Source organism: Silurus meridionalis, chromosome 25 (genome assembly GCF_014805685.1).
Source record: "Silurus meridionalis isolate SWU-2019-XX chromosome 25, ASM1480568v1, whole genome shotgun sequence".
NCBI lineage: Eukaryota > Metazoa > Chordata > Actinopteri > Siluriformes > Siluridae > Silurus > Silurus meridionalis.
This window is the reverse complement of record NC_060908.1, coordinates 522,501-529,457: the sequence shown is the minus strand read 5'-3', so window position 1 is coordinate 529,457 and position 6,957 is coordinate 522,501. Positions and strand designations below refer to the sequence as shown.

The 6,957-nt window shown below is 41.1% G+C and overlaps 1 protein-coding gene across 1 annotated transcript in view; it reads left to right on the top strand.

Annotated features, from left to right (window-relative positions):
• Window positions 1-457: 457 nt before the first annotated feature.
• Window positions 458-6,957, top strand: part of LOC124378944 (serine/threonine-protein kinase PAK 3-like) — a 25,386-nt gene continuing 18,886 nt past the window's right edge. Inside the window, 1 exon segment of the mRNA XM_046838808.1 lies at window positions 458-477. The gene's annotated coding sequence lies outside the window, so the exon portion shown is untranslated.

Genomic DNA, 6,957 nt, shown 5'->3' with positions numbered 1-6,957 from the left:
TAATTAGTAATAATTATTGTTTGACTTTAGAGTTTTAAAAGAATATTAGAATAATTAGATAATTTATAGATTATAAGTGTAAATTTCTCTCTTTATAAAACACCATTAAACTTGTGAACAGAAAGTCTGATTCCTTCTTCCTTTTTTTCTTTCCTAGTCTCATCCCTCCATGGACTGAATGTTGGGTTTGGTTCGGTTCAGGTTTGAGTTCATCCTCATCTTCTTCCTCCCCTCCCCCTCCCTCTCCCCCTCGCCTAGACATCACGGCAGATGCTGCAGCCGGCAGCCAATCACAGGTAAGCGAGAGGGAAAAGATGACATCATAGGCAAATAAGGGCCAACAGCAGCAAGGATTTGGGTTCACGTCGCCGCCTGCATTGAAATTCTCCAACGCCTGAAGTGAGTCACACAGATCAGACGACAGGAAGAAGATGGAAGGTGCTTCCTGCTCTTTAGATGTTCAGGATTTAGATGCAGGTGATGCTTCTGGATTTTCAGATGAAGTGATGAATCTGTCAGTTTCCTTTGTTCATTTGTTACTTTATCGCCAGGACCTGCAGTCTTCAGAGACACCGCTTTACCCACAATGCATTGCTGTGGTCAAGTTTCATCCACTCTAAATTGCTAATTAAACATTTAGTCCTTAGGGGGGTGCTAACTTTTACACTGAACAGTGTTCACTCTCACTGATCTCCTGTAGACATACTGCTGACTCAACATCTCACTCATCCATCCAACCATCTATCCATCCCTCTATCCCTCGTTCCAGCCTCTTTCTTTCTTTCTTTCTTTCTTTCTTTCTTTCTTTCTTTCTTTCTTTCTTTCTTTCTTCTTTCTTTCTTCTTTCTTTCTTTTCCTTCCTTCCTTCCTTCTTTCTTTCTTTCTTTCTTTCTTTCTTTCTTTCTTTCTTTCTTTCTTTCTTTCTTCTTTCTTTCTTTCTTTCTTTCTTTCTTTCTTTCTTTCTTTCTTTCTTTCTTTCTTTCTTTCTTTCTTTCTTTCTTTCTTTCTTTCTTCTTCTTTCTTTCTTTCTTTCTTTCTTTCTTTCTTTCTTTCTTTCTTTCTTTCTTTTCCTTCTTTCTTTCTTTCGTTCTTTTGTTAGTTCTTTCATTCTTTCTTTGTTTCTTTGTTTCTTTTCCTTCTTTCCTTATTTCGTTCTTTCGTTTGTTCTTTCTTTCTTTCTTTCGTTCTTTCTTTCGTTCTTTCTTTCGTTCTTTCTTTCGTCCTTTCTTTCGTTCTTTCTTTCTTTCTTTCTTTCTTTCTTTCTTTCTTTCTTTCTTTCTTTCTTTCTTTCTTTCTTTCTTTCTTTCTTTCTTTCTTTCTTTCTTTCTTTCTTTCTTTCTTTCTTTCTTTCTTTCTTTCTTTCGTCTGTGTAAACCAGGAGATCAACTCCAGTGGGCCTCCTCCCTTACTGCCCCTCCCCTCCAGCAGCTGCCTCATTAGTATGCGTCCTCTCACCAATGAGAGTGTGAGGAACCTGTGACATCATGAGCTAGGGAACAGCAAGCAGCCAGTGGAGCAGTAGTGAGCCAGTGCAGCTTGAAGAGGTCAAGAACCGGTCTGACGAGAGAATGGAGCCGAGCTGTGTGTCATAGGAATACACACACACACACACACACACACACACACACAGACGGTGCTCACCAGGCCGAGGATGAGCGCACGACACACTCGGAGGTACACACACACTCAGGCTGAGAACATCAGGACATGTTTCGGGTAAGAAGCTGCTGGTTTTTTCCTCCTGCTCTCCTATTGAATGTAGATTGAGATAGAAGGAGGGAGGGATGAAGGAAGAGAGAGATAGAGAAAGGGAGGAGGTATGGAGGAGGACGAGGGGTTGCTTTATATTTCTACTTTTTCATCAAAGTGTTTGGCCTAGGTGATGAAAAGAAAAGAGGGATGGATGGATAGATAGATGGAAAGGGCTGCTATGTTGATGCATCAGTGTGTGTGTGTGTGTGTGTGTGTGTGTGTGTGTGTGTGTGTGTGTGTGTGTGTGTGTGTCAGTCACAGGGGAAGACAGAGACGTGTGTTATCTTTCTCTCAGTACCACTGCTGCTGCCTCATCCAGCTACATAAAGGCCCTCTGTTGGTGGGGGAGAAATGGTGTGTGTGTGTGTGTGTGTGTGTGTGTGTGTGTGTGTGTGTGTGTGTGGCATTAGCCGTTATAGAATGGAAGCAGCTGCAGCGCCTAAACAATAAGAGGCACTGCTATTTCAGGGAACGTTAAGGTGTGTATATGTGTGTGTGTGTGTGTGTGTGTGTGTGTGTGTGTGTGTGTGTGTGTGAGATCATGATGCTCTCTCCTGCTTTTATGCATCACGTATAAAGAAAAGGATAAATAGATGGGTACATAGATGGTTAGATGGATACATGGATGGGTGGATATACACACACACACACACACACACACACACACACACACACACACACACACACATACACACACAGAGGGATGGAGGGATGCTAACAGAGGAGAGATGGAGCTCTTTGTTAACCTGGTGTTTCTGCCTTTGGGCCTTTTCTCAGACCCGACTCCATTTTGATTGATTTTTTTTTTTCTGTGTCAAGTTCGCGCAAGCGCAGGACTACACACACACACACACACACACACACACACACACACACACACTCACTCACACACATAAAACAGTACAGGAGAACTAAAGATCTTCCCTCATCACTGTGTGTGTGTGTGTGTGTGTGTGTGTGTGTGTGTGTTGAATATGGTTGAGGTGTGCAGGCTGTTACACTCATATCATGTGATTTACATAATTGTAATTCCGACCATTCAGTTAGCCCTCATGTTTGGAGGCGGAGTCATCATCATTATTGCATAAGGGGGCGGAGTCATCATCATTGTGTATGGGGTGGAGTCAATAAAATGAAATTCCTGTGTATGAGGTTGGAGTAATAATTGATTGTCTGTGGGGTGGAGTCATCACAATTGATCGTCTGTGGGGTGGAGTCATCACAATTGATCGTTTAGGGGCGGAGTCATCATAATTGATTGTCTGTGGGGTGGAGTCATCACAATTGATAGTTTAGGGGTGGAGTCATCATAATTGATTGTCTGTGGGGTGGAGTCATCATAATTGATCCTCTGTATATTGAGGCGGAGTCAATATTGATGTAATTTGGATGTAACTGTAATATTGTATTTGTAATAAATGACGTGCCTCACTTTTACTGGCCACTTGAATAGGAAACCCTGTAGACCTGCTCATCCTTAAATCAGCCAATCACGTGTCAATTCACATTGGTGAAGAGCTTTAGGTAGCACTTCCACAAACATCTCCAAGATCTCAGGGGCTGTGACCGGGCAGAAGATCATTCAGATTTTATCTGAAGATCTTCCAGTCCTCATCATTCCTGTGTTTGACTTTGTGTGAGGAAGTGTGTGTGTGTGTGTGTGTGTGTGTGTGTGTGTGTGTGTGTGTGAGGTGTACTTCAGATTCCTGCTCTTGGCTTGACTGCGTAAGAACTTGATCCAGTTCTCTTCTGCATTTCCTTTTAAGGGTTTCATTAAATTGTGGGATGCTTTTCTGCTCAGCACAGCTGTAGAGAATGATTCTATGAGTTATATGAGCCACTTAAACCACAATCTGTCCATTCTGTCCTCCTCTGATCTCTCTTTCAATACGTTGTCTCCACCTACAGAACTGTTTTCCACTCCACAGGATGTTTGATGTTTTTTGTTTTTTGCAACAGGTTGTGTAGATTCGAAACTGATTTGTGACACTTTCTCCATTCTGATGTTTGATGTGAATATTTGGTGATGCTCTTGATGCATAACTACAGAAGTCTATATGTTGTAGCACTGCCACGTGATTGGCTGATTAGAGAACTGCACACATGATCAGGTGTTTCTAATAAAGTGGACACTGAGTGTGTATAACACATTATATTATTATTATATTATATTACAGATGTGCAATATCTGTCTATCCTACACACACACACACACACACACACACACACACACACACACACACACACACCACACCTTTTCTAGGAAACAGTCATCTCTCTCTCTCTCTCTCTCTCTCTCTCTCTCTCTCTCTCTCTCTCTCTCTCTCTCTGTGTGTGTGTTTAGAGACACAATAGCACAGCAGTCTAAATCTGAGAAAATGAACACAGACCTCCTGATGTCTGTGTGTATGTGTGTGTGTGTGTGTGTGTGTGTGTGTGTGTGTCTGTGTGTGTGCGCATGTGCTACAGGTCCGTTAGGATGGGGGATGGAGGGATGAAAATAAAAGTGTGAGTCCGCATTAATGTGACATGGGAGCAGATGTTCCTACATCCATCTTCCCTTCTTTCATATTCAGTTTCTCAGCATTCATCCCTCTATATAATCTCAAGTTCCTTTCTCTTCTCTCTCTCTCTCTCTCTCTCTCTCTCTCTCTCTCTCTCTCTCTCTCTCTCTCTCTTTATCTTTCACTCGTTTGCTCTGCTTTATAACAGGCACTGTAAGCCTCCTCAGCGTAGCCACATAATCAGTTTGTGTTTGTGTGTGCGTGTGTGTGTGTGTGTGTGTGTGTGTGTGTGTGTGTGTGTTTTTCTCTTTCTTGCAAATAAATATTTGGAGAACATAAAATTGCTTGCTTGAAGGATTTTGGCGAAAGGAACGTTCCGCATGTCAGACATTTCAAAGCAACAGCTCAAAAAATGACTACATTTTAAGTTTAAACGCCGAAAAAACAAAACACAGAAGACAAATACACTTTTTGAAGATGCTAACACGGCTAATTCAACAAGATGATTTAGCATAAATTGGCCATTTTCTTTACTACAAACATCTAGTATCCTACAAAACTCACCTATGCTAATAATTCGCTAATCAGCAGCTACTGGTAGGATGAAATGATGCATCTGTTTTCGTGTTGATGGAAGTTTATAAACATTTGACATTTTTACACACAACTTTTGCACTCAAAACGACTTTCAAAACAAATAGAAAAGAGGCTAAAAGGCGTAACTAGCAGAGATCAGTTAGCATAATGTGTTGGCGCTATCAAATTGTATATAAATAATTATTATGAGAATCAAGCATGGTGGCTAATTTCTGCAAGTCTTTTTGTAGAAATAAAAAAAAAAGCTACAAAGCTAGCAAGCTAAGAGCAGAGGGTTTGGGGTGAGGATCTGTCTAGCTAGCTTTCTAGATTTGAGTAGTGAGAAAAGACTGAAAGATCGTTGTGGAAGAATGTAAAGGTTCAAGTCAAGGGTTTTATGTTGGTTGCAATGGTGATCACTAAAAATAGATTTTTTTATTTAAGTTTGTCACTGAACTGTGTTTGCTAATTAGTCTAGAAAACAGAAATGAAACAGTAAATCTAGCTACAGTGTTCTAAACGTGGTACCGGAAAACAGTGGCACCTTTGTGATGCTAGTAAAGCTAAAGCTAAGTGAGAAAGCAAAAGTTAATCTCACATAAATAATGTAAGCTAGCAAGTGAGGGAAAGCTAAACTAGCGAGTGAACGCTAACCTAGCGAGGGAACACTAACCTAGTAAATGAACGCTAACCTAGTGAGTGAACGCTAACCTAGTGAGTAAACGCTAACCTAGCGAGGGAACGCTAACCTAGCCAGTGAACGCTAACCTAGCGAGGGAACGCTAACCTATCAAGCTAACACAGTAAGTGAAAAGGAAACTATATGTAATAATGTAAGTGTGTGCGGTGTGTGGAGTCGCTACAGTAATCTCTATAGTGTAACTGTGGATGGATTTATTTTTTTATAAAAAATAGGAGTGTGTGTGTGTGTGTGTGTGTGTGTGTGAGAGAGAGAAAGAGAGAGAGAGAGAGAGAGAGAGAGAGAGAGAGACGGGTTAGGGATTTTTCCTTCTCGATGGATGATGACCTGGATGTGTGTCAGCCAAAGCATTTTTGCAGCTGGAGTGTGTGTGTGTGTGTATTTGTGTGAGCTTGTCTGTGTTAGTGTATGTGTCTCTGTGTTAGTGTATTTGTGTGTATTTGTGTAAGTGTATGTGTTTGTATTTGTGTGAGTTTATGTCTGTGTGTATGTGTGAGTGTATGTGTTTGTATTTGTGTGTCTGTGTTAGTGTTTATTTTTTACATTTACATTTACATTTGCGGCATTTAGCATAAACTCCATCTCGCATCACAAAGGCGCCACTGTTTTCCGGTACCACGTTTAGAACACTGTAGCTAGATTTACTGTTTATTTCTGTTCTCTAGACTAATTAGCAAACACAGTTCAGTGACAAACTTAAATAAAAATATATTTTAGTGATCACCATTGCAACCAACATAAAACCCTTGACTTGAACCTTTACATTCTTCCACAACGATCTTTCAGTCTTTTCTCACTACTCAAATTTTTGAATGTATGTGAGTGTGTATTTGTGTGCTTATATGTGTGTGTGTGTGTGTGTGTGTGTGTGTGTGTGTGTGTGTGTGTGTGTGTGTGTGTGTGTGTGTTTGATCTATAGAGTTTTTTAACTGGTCATAAAGAGCAGAATTGATCTTTTATTGCCATGGTAACCCAGACCCCAGCTCAGTCCGTTATGATGTCATTTCCTGTTAGTGTCTAGTCCACATGGTGAAGATCTTCGTGTCCTCCTTCGTGAGTCTGCTCGCACGTTTCCCCGTGTGAAACTCTGATTTGTCTCTCCACTCACTCACATTCCTAATGGTTTCCACCTGGTTCCTGTTGCCATGGTTACTGTTCCCCGCTCCATCTGATCTAAAACACACCTGGAACGCCGAAGGCCCTTGTTTTCCCAGAATTGTGTTTCATTTGGAGACGGTTTGGGTTGCGGCCGGTGTGATGAGATGTGCGAGATGGAGTTTATGTGGCCTACAAAGTGATCGTGGTGTGAGATTTGGGACACGGCCTCAGTGACTGTTTTTTTTCACAAAATGTAATATTTTTGTCAGTTAGCAAAGAAGTGCACTAGCCACAGAGTTCTGTAAAAAAGTGATAAAAAAAAGTGAT